General features: G+C 44.1%; 1 pseudogene; it reads left to right on the forward strand.

Annotated features, from left to right (window-relative positions):
- The window catches only part of LOC121287036, a 56,735-nt pseudogene that overhangs the window by 17,415 nt on the left and 22,747 nt on the right, over positions 1-16,573 (forward strand).

Here is a 16,573-nt window from a genome sequence, read left to right on the forward strand (position 1 = left end):
ACTCAAGACAGAAAAGTCACCAGGATCTGATGGCCTGCATCCAAGGGTTTTGAAGGAAGTGGCTGCAGAGATAGTGGAGGCATTGGTTGAAATATTCCAGAACTCTCTGGATTCCGGGAGGCTCCCAGCAGATTGGAAAACAGCTAATGTGATGCCTTGTTCAAGAAGGGAGGGAGACAAAGAGCAAGAAACTATAGGCCACTCAGACTAACATCTGTCATTGGGAAAATGCTAGAGTCCATTATTAAGGAAGAAATAGAGGACATTTAGAAAAGCTTAACACAAACAGAGTCAACATGGTTTTGTGAAAGAGAAATCATGTTTGACAAGTTTGCTAGAGTTCTTTGAGGATATAACAAATAGAGTTGATAAAGGGGAACAGGTAGATGTAGTGTATTTCAATTCCCAGAAGGCATTCGATAAGGTATCACATAAAAGATAATTGTACAAGATAGGAGCTCACGGTTCTGGGGGTAATGTATTAACATGGATTGGTTAACACACAGAAAACAGAGAGTCGGGATTAATGAGTCTTTTTCAGATTGGAAAGATGTAACTAGAGGAGTGCCACAAGGATCAGTCCTAGGGTCTCAATTATTTATTATCTATATTAATGACTTTGAGGAGGGGGCAGAGTGCAATGTATCCAAATTGCTGACAATACAAAAATAGATGGGAGGGCATATTGTGATGAGGACATAATGAATCTGCAAGGGGATTGAGTGAGTGGGCAAAAACTTGACAGATGGAGTTTAATATAGGAAAGCATGAGATCAAGCACTTTGGTCAGAAGAGTCAAAAGGCAGACTATTATTTAAACGGAGAGAGACTCCAAAAAAGTGCAGCACAGAGATTTCTGGATGTTCTTGTGCATGAAACACAACAAGTTAGCATGCAGGTGCAGCAAGTAATTAAGAAAGCAAATGGAATTTTGGCCTGTACTGCTAGGGGGTTGGAGTTTAAAAATAGGGAAGTCTTGTCAGAACTGTACAGGGTGTTGGTGAGGCTGCACCTGGAGTACTGTGTACAGTTTTGGTTCTCATATTTAAGAAAAGATATACTGGCACTGGAGGCGCTTCAAAAGAGATTCACTAGGCTGACTCCTGGGATGAAGGGGTTGACTTATCAAGAACGGATAAACAGGTTAGGCCTTTATTCATTAGAGTTTAGAAGAATGAGTGGATGACCTTATTGAAACAAATAAGATTCTGAAGGGGCTTGACAGGGTAGATGTTGAGAAGATGTTTCCACGAGTGGGGGAATCTCGAACTAGGGGACATAGTTACAGAATAAGGGGACACTCATTTAAAACTGAGATGCGAAGGAATTTCTTCTCTCAGAGGGTGGTGAATATCTGGAATTCTCTACCCAGAGAGTTGTGGAGGCTAGATCACTGAAAGTATCTAAAGAGGAGGTAGGTAGATTTTTGAAATATTGGGGAGCTGAGAGCTATGAGGAAGCTGGCACAAAAGAGGAGTGAGGCCTGGGGCAGATCAGCCATGAACTTATTGAATGGAGGGGCAGGCTTGAGAGTCCAAGTGGCCTATTCCTGTTCCTATTTCTACATTCTTATGAAATTGTACACGTATTCCAGGAGAATAGTTTCTGAATTTTGACTCACCAATTCCTCATGAATCAATTTCAGTGGTCCCCTTACCTTGTGACCATAAACGAGTTCTAAAGGGCTAAAACCAGTCAATGCATTAGAAGTGTCCCTAAAAGCAAATAACAAGAATGGAAATCCTCTAAGTCAATCCTGTGGATAAGCCTGATAGTGCGCTCTCATCATGGTTTTTAAAGTTTGCTGCCATCTTTCCAAAGCTCCTTGTGACTCCAGATGATAAGCTTTTGACTTAAACTGTTTTATCCCCAAACTGTTCATTACTTTCTTAAACAGCTGTGACATAACATTTGAACCTTGATCTAATAGTATTTCTTTAGGAAAACCATATCGTGTGAAAAATTTAGTTAACTCTTCCATAATCTTCTTAGTTGTAATATTTTCTAAAGGTATTGCTTCAGGAAACCTGGTAGACACATCCATTATTGTCAGCAAGTACTGATTTCCACTTTAAGTCATAGGGAGGGGCCCTACACAATCAATCATGACCCTAAAATGTTCTTCAAATGTTGGTATTGGGATTAAAGGCGTTGGCTTAATCATTGCTTGTGATTTCCCTGTTCCCTAACATGTGTGATAGGTTCTACAGAATTGGACTACATCCCTATGCAATGCTGTCTGATAAAAATACCTCTTGTGCCTTTTCCTGTGTTTTCCTAATTCTTAAATGCCACCCCACCCCCTCCCACCCCCCCCATTGGAATTTCATGAGCAATCCTCAGAATCTCATTTCTATATGCAACTGGGATAACAATCTCAGCTTCCGTTTGCTGAGACATGATTCGGCCTCTACTTTCTCATCAAAATATGTCCCCTAAGGTAATAACATACTGCTGTACATTTTGCTTCTGTTTCTAAGTAAGCTGTCTGATATAAATGTTTTAATTACAAATAATTTTTCTGTAACTCCACTAAACTCCTTGGGTTAAACACTTCAGCTGAATTGTACTGTTGTCTTTCCTCCTGAACAATATTATCAAACACAATGCCAGCTAATGGGATTTTGATATCTTCTTCTTGCCTTTGAACTGCCTGCCCTTCTTGTTTTTCTTGTTCCAAACTGTGTGTCTGTGATCTCATTATCACACAATCTGCAAACAACCCAGGATGCTCCTTCTGTAATACCTCTGTTGAAACCACTCATACAGGCTGCTCAACTACCATAGGCATCACCCATATTTGTGACCCAACTATATCATTACATAAAATAAATTGAACCCCTGCAATGGGCAATTTTTCCACTAATCCAACAATAACTTCACCTGCTTTCCATTTGCCCCTTAAATTTATCTTCCACAAGGGAATAGGTTTAGCATATCCATGAACCCCACTTATTATCACCTGTTCCTGCAATACTCCCTCGGAACAATAAATATCACTATCCCACAACATTAAGGATTGACTAGCCCATGTGCCTCTTAAAATTTTAACACCTTTACCTACTCCATCCTGCACACATGGAAAGACTTCCCCTTCACACACAGTCTTTAAACATTTCTGCAACCTGCTCTTCAGAATTCTCTTGGGTAAACAGTGAACACATTCCCACTTCTTTACCTATCACTGATTCTCCCTGTTTTACTTGTATACAAACCATTGGTTTCTCCTGTGCCTGAACCTCAGAACCAACAGAACTTTAATGCATCCCAATAATTCCAACATATTTTCCCAGTAATTGCCAACACACTGACTTTGTGTACCCCACTTTATTTCAATGAAAACACCTCAATTTTCGAATGTCACTCCTACTCTCAGCACCATCTCTTTTATTCTGAGAAAAAACATCTTGGGAATTTCCAGCCACTCATTCTCTTCCCTGGCTACCTACCTTCCTTTCACCTTTCCACTTTCTATCCTTTTTCTGATTTGAAAGGGTGACAAAAGAAACATTTCGCTCTATGAAGTAACTCATAATCATTAGCTATCTCTGCTGCTTGCCTTACAGAATCAACCCTCTGTTCCTCCATTTGAGTTCTCTACCAAAGGTATTGAACCTTTAAATTCTTCCAAAAGAATTACTTCCCTAAGAGCTGTATATGTTGTCTCTATTTTTAACGCCAGTATCCACCAGTCAGAATTACTTTGTTTTGCTCTCCAACTTAATATAAGTTTGCCCAAACTGTTTTCTCATATTCCTAAATTTCTGACTGTATGTCTCAGGAAACAACTCATATGCACTCAAAATAGCCTTCTTCACCACATCCTAATTCGCCGATACCTCTTCAGACAGTGAAGCACGCACCTCATGCGCTCTACCCACCAACTTAGACTGTAACAATAACGTCCAGTACATCTGTAGCCTTTTCATCTGTTTAGCTATCTTATCAAATGAAGAAAAGAATGCTTCAATATCCTTTTTCTCAAACTTTGGAAGAGCTTGTACAAATCTAAACATCTCCTCACTGGGTTTTAGGGTTAAAGGTTTTATCACCATCAGATGTCTCCTCAGAATCTGAGATCCTGTTTTTTAATTTCCAACCTTTTTAGCAGGTACTATCTTTTTCTTTCTTTCTCTCATTCCTTTGCCTCTCTTCCTTTATCCTTTTCTTTTGCCTGAAATTCCAGTTCTATCTATCTTTCTTTCTCCTGCCTTTCTGCTTGCTCCCATTTAACTGCCCATTCTCTGTCCTTTGCTTCTGTTTCAAGTTTTTTCAGTTCTTTTGCTTGTTCAAGTCAAAGCGTCTTCATTTGTGACTGAAGACTCACAACCTCCAGCTGTGAGTCACTAGTGTCAGGTATCATTTCCAACTCCAGATGCTGTGCTACACCTTCAATTATATCTGATTTCCTAGCCCCCCCCCCCCCCCACCCGCAAGTAACCCCACTTGTAATTTATCTGCCAACTCTGGTAACTTACTCTTTGAGTAGAATTTCACCCCCCACCCCCCCATTGGAGGGGTTGTATGGGGGCAGGCGCAGGCGGGCACAGACCCGATCAGCACTCCCGATCGGGTTCGCACTGCCATTTTACGTGGACGGGCCAATTAAGGACTGCCCAGCGTGACGCACACCCGGAAGCGCTGAGCACTCCCTGTGTGGGCGGGGGGAGGGGGGGTGGGGGGGCGGGGGGCGGAGAGCGGGGGGTGGTGGGGTGGGGGGGGGGTTCCCTGAGTCAGGGCCTGTGCTGTTTCACGCATACACGTGAAAGAGCGCAGAAACCTCCCTGAGGCACAGAGGTGCATCAGGGAGATTAGTTTTAAATTTTAACAAAGTGTTGTAAAACTTTTTATGACATGTCCCCTCATGTGAAACTGTCACATGAGCTGGGGCATGTGCATTAATTTTAATTAAAAATTTTCTGAAAATTTTCAATCGTTCATGAAACCTCACCCCGCTGGGCAGCTTTCTCAATAGGCTTAATTAGTTCATTAATGGCCTTAACAGGCCTTTGACAGTTTGGCAAACTGTAAATCTAAATGAGGCGTGATGACATTGGGATACATGCCCGATGTCACCCCGCGTCATTTTATGCCTCAGCGAGTGGGCCCCACCCTCACTCGTTGAGCCAAAGATTCAGCTCTTGGTTACTTTTTGTAACCGAATCAGAGTTATATCTTCTACTCCCAGAGAAGTCTTAGCAATTGCCAAAGCCATCTTGCAGTCTCACCACTTATAAAAACACCTCACCAACACCTGAATTCAAAGTACTCATAACCTTAAGATTCACTAATTCCAAACCAATCAAGGAATTACAAATATTATCCCGCCAAGAGCCCCCAGTTGTTATGACACAGCAGTTGGTAAAGGCCGAGCTGTTTAAATCTCGAAGGGAAACTTGAACAACCGTCATAACCTATATTTTCAATTGGTATGTTTGAGATGCATTTCTGAATTTCAGGAATAAAACCACCGAGCCTCAAGAGGTTTTTTATATAAAACTTCATTAAACATTTACTAATTGAATAACAAATTAAACGCATACACATACCTACAAATTACTTCCAATAATAACTTTTAAATAAACCTCCAAATTAATCATTCCCAGATAAATCTTCACCAAGGCAACAATAATCCATAGGGCAGGATTTTACGCGTCAGCAAGCAAGGGTGAGGCCCACTCGCCGACAGGTAAAATTACATGAGATGACATCGGGGGGAACTCCCCATGTCACTGCGCCCCATTTAAATTTTCAGGGAGGTGGGGGCGCAGCAAAATCAGCTGCGGGCTCGCTGACCTGTCAATGGCCAATTGAGGCCATAGACAGGGTCAATTAAGTAATTAAAGAACCCGCCCGTCCAACCTTAAGGTTGGCGTCAGACCAGGAACCCCAGCGGGCAATAGAAAAAACATGAAACCTCATCCACCAGTGGGATGAGGTTTCATGTAGGGTTTTAAAAATGTTAATAAAGGTTTCGCAAAAAGTATGGACATGTCCCAGCTCATGTGACATTGTTACATGAGGGGACATGTTAGGGAAATTTTATTTTTATATTTTTAGGTTTTTAATATTTTGAGCCAATCTCCCTGAGGCTGCACTTGAGCATGCACAAAAGAGTGCACTCTCGATTTTGGGATTCCCCCGCCCACACAGGCACTTCTGTGCGGACATCATCATGCTGGGCAGGCCTTAACTGGCCCATCCACGTAAAATGGCACCGCGCCCCCGTTTGGAGGTGCCGATCGGAAGCGCGCCTGTACATGCTCGCCCATCAACTTACCGCCCAGTGGGGAGAAAATTCAGCCCATGGACTTTAAACTGACACCAGGCAAAGCACATTTGACATTACAAATGCAAAATGAGGTTCCTTTCAATTTGGTTCCTTTGCAGACACAGTTGTAGGCTTACAGGCTGGTTAGATCTTAAATGCCTCTGATTTACACATACAAACTCCTTTCTGTTTATACCTAGCTTTCCCTTTGAAAGTAAATTTTCCATCGTATTACTATCTGTTTTAATTTTACCTCTCCTAACAATAAACCCTTTCATTCCACCAATTTTATTAGTAATATAAACACATTGCTTGGTGTTTCCCAGCTAGGTGCAAGATTTTACCCATTCTTTTGAATGGTTTATTCAACAAATGCAATATACTCTTTACCTTCTATCCTTACATTTATCTAATTAACATCTCAAAACTACTACATATCAAAGCACCCAGACTTTAATCCAATTAAGCCACATACAGACACAGACCCTTCCACAATTCCAATTTAAAAATAATTTCCAATAACATTATAGACATTAATCTCTCCATTACAGTGTCAACTGGGGTAAGTTAGCTAGATTTGGGTTTAGTTTAGTTGAATATCTGACTACGTTTTCATTGTGATAATTGGTGGGAAATGCAGAGGGGCAGATTTATTACAGTCACTCCATTTCATCTCTCCATTTATATCTCTCACTCTACGTGTACCATCAAGCCAGGGGATCAACTGTGGTTTAATGAGGGCAGGAGAGCTAGCCAGGATGAACATCTCGCATATCTAAAAATGCAGGGTCAATCTGGTGACACTAAAATACTCAACTTCATGCAAGCAATAGACAAAATTAAGTGAGTTCAGGGCCCAACAGATCAAATCTAAGCTCTGCAGTCCTCTCTCCATTTATATCTCTCACTCTACGTGTACCATCAAGCCAGGGGATCAACTGTGGTTTAATGAGGGCAGGAGAGCAAGCCAGGATGAACATCTCGCATATCTAAAAATGCAGGGTCAATCTGGTGACACTAAAATACTCAACTTCATGCATGCAATAGACAAAATTAAGTGAGTTCAGGGCCCAACAGATCAAATCTAAGCTCTGCAGTCCTGCCACCTGCAAGTTCCCCTACAAGCCACTCACCATCTTGACTTGGAAGTATTTCACTGTGGCTGGGTCAAAATCCTTGAACTCCCTCCCTAACAGCACTGTGGGTGTACCTACACCACATGGACTGCAGCGTTTCAAGAAGGCAGCTCACCACCACCTTCTCAAGGGCAACTAGGGATGGGCAATAAATGCTGACCCAGCCAGCGAAGCCCACATCCCATGAATGACTAAATAAAGAATTAGTAGAGTAACAGCAGTGAATGCTGACAGTTTTGTTGCTGTTAATCCACAATATCTGAGCCATTGGGCTTCCTGTACAGGCGGGGTGGGGGGGCTGGCAGATATTCCCTAAGCGTGTGCACTGTTTCACGCATGCTTGCAAAAGCGCACACTCATCTCCCTGAGGCTAAGATCTCGGGGAGATCGGTGCCAAATTCAAAAATGTGAAATATAGACAAATAAAATTTCCCTGACATGTCCCCTCATGTGACACCGCCACATGAGTTGGGACACGTCCATCACTTTTAATTCAACTTTTATTAAATTTTTAAAAATTTACATGAAACCTCATCCCGCCGGTGGATGAGGTTTTACGCTTTTTCTGAAGCCTGCCAGGGCTCTCGGCCTGCCCGCTAACCTTAAGGTTGGACGGGCAGGTCCTTTCACTACTGCAATGACTTTTTAAATGGCCTCAGTTGGCCATTGACAGGTCAGCGAGTGCACAGCAGATTCGGCTGCACCCCCATTGACCTGAAAATTGAGATGAGGTGGGGTGACATCAAGAGTTCCGCCCGACATCATCCTGCGTTATTTTACGTGTCGGTGAGCGAGCCCCGTGCCCACCCCCCCACTCGCTGAACTCAATATCCTGCCCATTAATAATGCAGGTTTAGTTTTTTTTCATTGGAACAGATAACGTTGACACCACTATTCGAATCATTAATAATACATTTAAGGAAAAGCTGGGTAAACACATGTGGGAGAAAGAAATAGAAGGATATGCTGATGGGTTTAGATGAAGTGGAGTGGGGAGAGGATTCTGTGGAGGATAAACATAAATAATGGAAAGGACCAGCTGGGAAGAATGGCCTGTTCCTGTGTTGTACAATTCTATGTAATACAATGTGATATTTTTGAATGGCTGGAGTAGGTATTTCTGTTGAACTCTTCTGTCGTTTTATTCACAGGCATAATCAGCTGAGTGCTCTTGTGAATTTCTACTAACCTGAAACTCACCTTGTTTCACCAGAACATTGATCCCTGGCTGGGGGATGGAGTAGACTGATTGTAATCCTATTCAGCTTTATGGTACAATTAACACTGCAAGTTGGAGTGTTTGACTTGTGCTGCCTTCCTCTTTCGAAGGCAGTGATAAGCTACGTGTGGACCTGCTAATGTGGAAATAGTATCATATCATTGAATCATAAAATGGTTACAGCACAAGAGGAGGCCACTTGACCCTGTCGTGTCTGCAAGTGTTAGTCCCATTCCCCTGCCTTTTCCCTGTAAACCTGCAAAATTCTACACTTTAGATCATTAACCAATTCTCTTTCAAAAGCATGATTGAATCTGCCTCCACCACACTCTCAGGCAATGCATTCCAACAACAACTTATACCTATATAGCGCCTTTAATGCACAATGAAACATCCCAAGGTGCTTTATAAAAAACGTTATAAAACAGAGTATAATACTGAGGCACATAAGGTAATATGAGGTCAGGTGACCAAAAGCTTTATCAAAGAGGAGGGTCTAAGAAGCGTCTTAAAGGAGGAAAGTGAGGGAGAAGGATAAGGAGGAAATTCCAGACCTTGGGGCCCAGACAACTGAAAGTGTGTCCACCAGCAGTGGAGCCATTACAATTGGGAAGGCAGATATCTTGGAGGGTTATGGGGCTGGAGGAGATTACAGAGATAGGGAGGGGCAAGGCGTGGAGAGATTTGAAACAAGGGTGAAAATGTTTAAATCAAGGCTTTGCTTGACCGGGAGCCAATGTAGGTCAGCAAGAACGTGTGATAGGGGAATGGGAGTTGCTGCAAGTTAGGACACACACAGCAGAGCTTTGAATGACCTTAAGTTTACAGAGGGTGGAACACATGAGAGACCAGCCAGGAGTGTGTTGGAATAGTCAGGTCTAGAAGTAATAAAGGCAAGAATGAGGGTTTCCAGCAGCAGATGAGCTTAGACAGCAGCGAGGTTGAGCAATGTTACACAGATGAAATAAGCAGTCTTAGTGATAGCAGATCCTAACCACTCATTGGCCTGAATATTGCCATCGATGTGTGTAGGGGCGGGCCTGACATGCCGGCACGCAGAATGACTCGCGATGACTTCGGGCATGTGTCCCAACGGCATCGCGCATCATTTAGATATTACATTCAGCGGGAGTGCGTCGGAGGCAGCTGCGCGCCCGCTGAACTGTTGACAGCCTATTAAGGCCATTAAAAAACCAATTAAAGTAATTATCAGCACTACCTGTCCAACCTTAACGTTGGCGGTGGGGGCAGGCGAAGAGCCCAAGCGGCCTTTGCATTTTTCAGGAAACCTCATCCACGGGCGGGATGAGGTTTCCTGAAGGTTTCATGAAATTATTAATTAATTTTTGCACAATTCACAAACGTGTCCCAGCTCATGAGGGGACATGTTTAAAAAATTTTTAACTTTGTTATATAAAAATTTTTATTATCTACTTAATCTCCCTGAGGCAGCTCCGTGCCTCAGGGAGGTTCCTGCGCTCTTTTGCACCCATGCGTGAAAGAGCGCAGGCCCCAGCTCTCCCCGCCTCCACCCCCCCCCCCCCCCGCACAGGTAGCACTCGCTACCGGCCTTGTGTTAAGACCCGCCACGTTAAATGGCTGCTTGCAGCTGATCGCGGGCGGCGATCAGCTCCGCTCCTGCCCAGCCCACCAGCCACAGGTAAGTTTCTGGCCGTTGAGTTTGAAAAGGTTTTCTTCACGTTTTTTTTAACCAATCATCTTAAACCTATGCCCTCTGGTTCTTCCTCCTTCTACCAATAGGAATGGTTTCTCCCTTTCTGCTCTGCCCAGACCTTTCATGATTTTAAACAACTTTATCAAATCTCCTCTCAACCTTCTTTTCTCAAAGGAGAAATATGCTGGTAATATTGACAGGGCAGTTTCTCTAACACTGGGAGTGGCTGAGCCGGTTCCTGAGCTTTTTGGACAAATAAAAGCCCCGGTAGTTTATTCTAAATTTGAGTTGCTGAATGCTTTCTCTGTTTCCACATCAGAATTATTCATAAACTGCCCTTGAAATCCTTTTCAGGATTTTGCATTCTATGACCCAGTGTTATTTTGTTAACAAAAGATGCAGAGATTCTCTGGGTGGATTCTGTTTTATTCAGTGCATTATTCACTTCCTTACATCAGTGCACTGAGGCCTGAGGGTACTCCACTAGCCCATTCTGTATACTAAGGAATAGCAAAGGCAGAGGAACAGAAAAGCATGGAAAATAATGTGGGGGAGGAAGAGAATGCCAGGTTAGCCATTTACAAGTCCATTGATTTTCATCACTTCCTCTGATATTGCTGAAAAGAGAGACAAGTTACTGAAGTTTTTCATCTTGCACTCAACAGGACAAACACAAGAATGACAAATTTCAAACAATCGCACCAATTTATACTACAGGAGAAAAGGATGCTGATTGGTTGGCTGGTCAACTCTGAATGGCCAAGGCATTGCCATGGAGAAAGCAGCAGTGAACTATAGGCACCTGTAGCTCCTGAGTAATTCAAAAAGTCCGCGAGGCTTGAAGACGTTCCTTTCATTTGCAGAAAATGGGTCCCTGTGTACGAATGTATGTTGCGAGCATAAATGAGCCACGCTACGAGCTTGATTGATTACCTTAAGTTAGCTATTAGTGTAGCGATTAGCGCACTCAAGATTGTGCAGCAAGTGTTTCCCAATCGTGGAATCCCATCCAACAGCAGATTTTTTTGGGGGGTTTTGCAAGCGCGCGCTGTTTGAATACAACCTGTACTCTGCCTGATACAAGCAACCAAAGGGACATGCAATTTGACTCGATTAGCCAATCGCTGGAGCGTACATCCCAAGTGCCTGTCATTGCACAAGCATTGAAATTCATACATGAAGTTGCTCAATTGTGCAGTAGAATCTTTCTGGACTGACAGCAGCATCCTGCTAGTGGGAAATACCACTTATGTAGCCACTGCATAATAGCAACGTGAAGCAGCTTGCTTAACCTGTTGCTCAAATTTTTGAGATGCTTTGCCATCCCAAGTTCACCTGAATTTTGATTTGAAATTAAAGTGCAAGACAAAAGGCTTCAACGATATGATTGCTTTTCTTCATTTTGCTTTATCAGTACAGAAATATTTGTATAATAAGGAGACAGATTCTGGACATAAAAGAGAGAGGAGCCTTGGAGGATCAGAAAAGACTTTTTGTGTGAGTTTATTTTTTGTTATTTCTTGTCTGTGATATAAAGGATTTAGCCCAGTGGACTCAAGTCAACTGTTTTATAAGTCTGACAGGAATATCTTACCAAAATAATTGCTTTACTCTTAAACTATATCTAATGCATTATAATAATTGGAAACAGAAAATGCTGGGAAAACTCAGTAGCTCTGACAGCATCTGTGGAGAGAGAAACAGAGCTAACGTTTCGAATCCCTATGACTCTTCTTCAGATCTCTCTCGAAAGGACTCGAAACGTTAACTGTGTTCCTCTCTCGACAGATGTCAGACCTGCAGCGTTTTTCCAGCATTTTCTGCTTTTATTCCAGATTTCCAGCATCTGCAGTGTTTTGCTTTTATCTCGTGCATTATAGCTGGATTTCTACATGAAGCACTTTTGAAGGGTTTTAGTTTTCTCTCTACATAAAACATGAGCCCCTTGGTTGGATTTGGTTTGTCATAATTTACAGGACTAGATTCGATTTCCAAAAGGTGCTGGTGCCTTACATTAATTTGAAAGATGTAAATAGATTTGTGACAATAATGGCGTCCATATTGTGTTAATGTTCAGAGATGGATATGAAGTTGCAGTTGTTTACTTTCTCACCGGATACAATCCAGAGGATTACCACGATGAATAAGTGAGTATGCAATTCCTTTGTGCTTTCCGTTGACTCTTGTTCACCAGCAAAGCCAATAGTAACACCTGTGTTCAGGCCAACCAACTCTGTGTAGTCCACAGTCGAAATGTAGGACTTTCTTGGTTTATATAGCGCCAATTTTCACTGGATAAATTCACTGAGCTGTGTTATCACATTGTCAGTGGGGGTGATGGAGGGGCAGCCTTTTTAGACATCAGCCAAATGTCACATTCATCAGGAAGCATTGCTGATTTTTTTTAACACAAGTGCAAAAAAATGGCCGTTTTGCGAATGCTGCTGTTGGAGAATTTCCTTTTCTTGTCTGCCCTTCTAACTGGGAAATGATGTCAGATAATAAGAGCACAGGAGGAGACCAATTATCCCATCGTGCCTGTGCCAGTCCTTTGAAAGAGCTATCCAATTTCTCCCACTGCCTTGCTTTTCCCCCGATTCTCACCCCCTCCCCATTTTAGATACTTATCTATTCTTTTGAAAGTTACTATCGAATATTCTTCCAGCTATCTTCAGGCAGTGCTTTCCTGAACATAACTTGTTGAATGTAAAAAATTCCAGCTCGTTTCTGATTCTTTTGCTGAATATTTTAAACTGTGGTGTGCAACACAGGCCCCTAAGGGCAAAGTTGTATCTAAAATAACTTCCGAAATTATCCTGGACTCAACCTTGTCAGACATACTCTTGTGCATTCCATATAATTGGCTGGTAAAGGCACCTGTTTAAACTCATGGACTGAAAGCATGTTGTCAGACAGGTGATAGTCCTGGCTCAGTTGACAGGACCCTCTGAGTCAGAAAACTGTGGATTCAAAATCCAACCCGGAGACTTGAGGACAGAACCTAGACTGACACACTGACCAAGTGCTGCACCGTCAGAGGTGCTGTCCTTAGGATGAGATGTTAAACCGAAGCCTGGTCCGCCCTCGCTTGTGGATGTAAAGGATCCCGTGATACTATTTCAAAGAAGAGCGAGGGAGTTCTGCCCTGTGTACAGGCCAATATTTACACCTCAACTAAACACCAAAAACAGATTATCCAGTCCTTATCACATTGTCGTTTGTGCATCTTTGAATATTGGCTGCTGCATTTCCAACATTACAATGTCAGAAATAGTCCATTGGCTGTAAAGAGATGGGTTATGAAAGGTGCTATGTAAATAAAAGCCTTTCTTTGATGGTCAGTATTTCTTCATTTTCCTTACCCTTCCAACATAGTTACCAGGTCAGTAACTCCTTCACTGAGCTACTCTTCTTCAATATTCCCCTTCCCCAGTGCTTTCATGCAATTTCTTTGCACAAAGCTTTTTTACCCAGAGGGTGGTGACGGTCTGGAATGCACTGCCTGGGAGGGTGGTGGAGGCAGATTGCCTCACATCCTTTAAAAAGTACCTGGATGAGCACTTGGCACATCATAACATTCAAGGCTATGGGCCAGGTGCTAGTAAACGGGATTAGGTAGGTAGGTCAGGTGTTTCTCAGGTGTCGGTGCAGACTCGATAGACTGAAGGGCCTCTTCTGCACTGTGTGATTCTGTGAAAAGTAATTCTCAAACTCCCTTTCTAAAATCCTCCACATCAGATTAACCCTGCATTTACTGTTTTAAAGTTGCTACGGTCAACTACAGACAAGGTAGTGACAGAGGTGGGCACATAGATACTGGTATCAGCAGACACATTAGCCTTGCTTTAGTTTCATTCAAATAATGGACTAAACAATCTGGAATAAACTTGAGGTTTATCTGTACAGCAACAATCTAACTAACAATAACTTAGCTGAGAAGGACGCGATCTGACCATATCCTTGATTCCTTTCAAAAAAGGCAATCCAAGTTGTCTGTGGTAAGTCACACAGTGTGGACTCAGGGTGGAATTGTCCCAGATTTGCACTAAGTGCAGGAGCAGGCGTGAAAACAGACGTTTTACCCACCGGCTGCAATGGTGGATTTTCACGCCTTCCCAACTCATAACTTATTCAGCCACAGGAAACACGCCAGATCGCTGGCAGCCTGTCTCCAATTTGCCCGCCTCACCATTACCTCGTTGCTTCCTCACTCTGGGCACCATATTTAAACTGCAGCTGTGCGCACAGCTCTCAACACATGCAGCCCAGGACTGCTCCAGCGAAGACATGGCCCTAAAAGCCAAGAATATTGCAGACCCCTATTCAGTGACACATCCCTGGGACACCTTCTGGATGCCATGGGGACCCACCGCGTTGCCCTTTACCCCGGCTCTGGCCGCAGGAGGCCCATCAGTCTCACCACTGCGGCTTGGGAGGCGCTGGCAGTGGTGGTCAGTGCCAATGTTGCACATAAGAGGTCGGCCATCCAGTGAAGAAAAAGGATGAATGATCTCAGGGTAAAGCAACCATCTCATCAATTTCAACTCATCCATTCACAAGCCCATCACACACTCACTGCACCTCGATGGTGTTGTCATTGCTGCCAGAATGTCGTTGGCAGGCGTCACAGAGTTCCGTCTTTCTCTCTGTGAGCTCTCAGCACCTTTGAAGTGGGGCTGGCCCCCATCTCTTCAGCATGTGTGACCAGTGACACTGTGCTCCTGAAGGGGTCAGGTGCTGAAGGCGGACAAAGGATCAGGTGCTTTTAATGTTTCATGGCTGCGTCTCCATGATATGACCCTGATCACAGTGCGCAAGCGAGCTGCCCTCAGCCAGACAGGAGTCAGACATTCTCAGAGGCTATGTGAAGATCAATGGAGTGTCCTCACTGCATCTCATCATCCTCCTGCAGGCTTGCGAGATCCCGTACAGGTCAACTGTGGAGCCTCGGAAGGAACCACTAGCATAAAAATTGAGCGCCGCAGTCGCTTTCAAGGCCACCGCAGTGGATGCCCTCCATGTCCCCATGGTCCAAATCCAGCAGCAGGTGGCATATGTGACTGACCAGTTCCCTAGACATGCGCAGTCTTTGGCGACACTGATTCTCAGTCATCTGCAGGAATACCAATCGCCATCTATAGACCTTGGGTCTAGCGAGGTGCCTGCCAGTGACAGCTCGCTGTGGATCTTCAGCTGCCTGCGTAGGAGGCCTTGCCACACCTTCATCTGCTCCTCCCATTGGCGAGCCAGGTGCCTCTGTCACTCTCTTCTTTTTCTCTGCTCCCTGTAAGCCATGAGGCATTCCTCAAGTTCACCAAGCTCCATGATCCTCATGTTCTCCTCCGGCAGGATCAAAGACAGAGGCACATGTGTTAGCATACGTTTCCTAAGAACCTCTCTTGCTTAAGTCTCAAGGCCCCTTCACGCATGCCAGAGAGTGCTGGCCACCACTTGGATGGCCAGTGTGCAGTGAGCTCATTGGCTGTCTGAAACCTCACTCACCTCCACCCCACTCCATGTGACCGATTGGCAGCAGCTTCTGCCACTGGACTGCATGCTGTGCTCTCAGCTCAGGCACAGGCATTCTCCTAACCCGCACTGCAAGGCTGTGCTGTTAGCTTGAACCATGATGGATACTGGATCCAAACCCTAATAAAGACATTGCAAGGGGCTCTGAACGCCTCCACCAGTGACTGCGCCATGGCCGCCTTTCACAAGGGGATTGTACAACGTGCCCAGTCGTCCGATTGCTCCGCAGCCCCTTAAAATGCACATTAATTTGCAGTCTGCGCCTGAGGGGTGAAACGTTCTAGAGTATTTGGTGGCACTTTCATGCTTTTGCATTGCTTGAGCGGGCAGAAAAGCTTCAGAGGCCCGACTCCAAGCCTGTCAATGGAGTTGCTGCTGAACACTCTCAGCTGCAGAAAAATGCTCACCTTTGACAAGCTTTTCCAAGTGCCTGGCTGCTTCCCTCCCCCTCCCCACAGCACCCACCCCCCCACTTCCCCACCACCCCCACTAAATGCACGGGGCCTCTTCCTTAATGTCCCACGGGTTATCCTCACCGGTGCTGTGCAAGGTTACGTACACTCACCTCCAAGCTCCCCTCAAAGTTCAGCTCGCCAGGTGCACGCCTCTTAAAGGAGGTCATTAATCACACCGTTCTGAAGTCACGCCAACCTGCCAGGTAAATTTGACATGGGATGATGATTCCGGCATGCGGGCACAATGATGAGATGCAAATGTATTAAAATTAAGCTCACCACACTGAG

Source organism: Carcharodon carcharias, chromosome 14 (assembly GCF_017639515.1).
Source record: "Carcharodon carcharias isolate sCarCar2 chromosome 14, sCarCar2.pri, whole genome shotgun sequence".
NCBI classification, from domain to species: Eukaryota; Metazoa; Chordata; class Chondrichthyes; order Lamniformes; family Lamnidae; genus Carcharodon; species Carcharodon carcharias.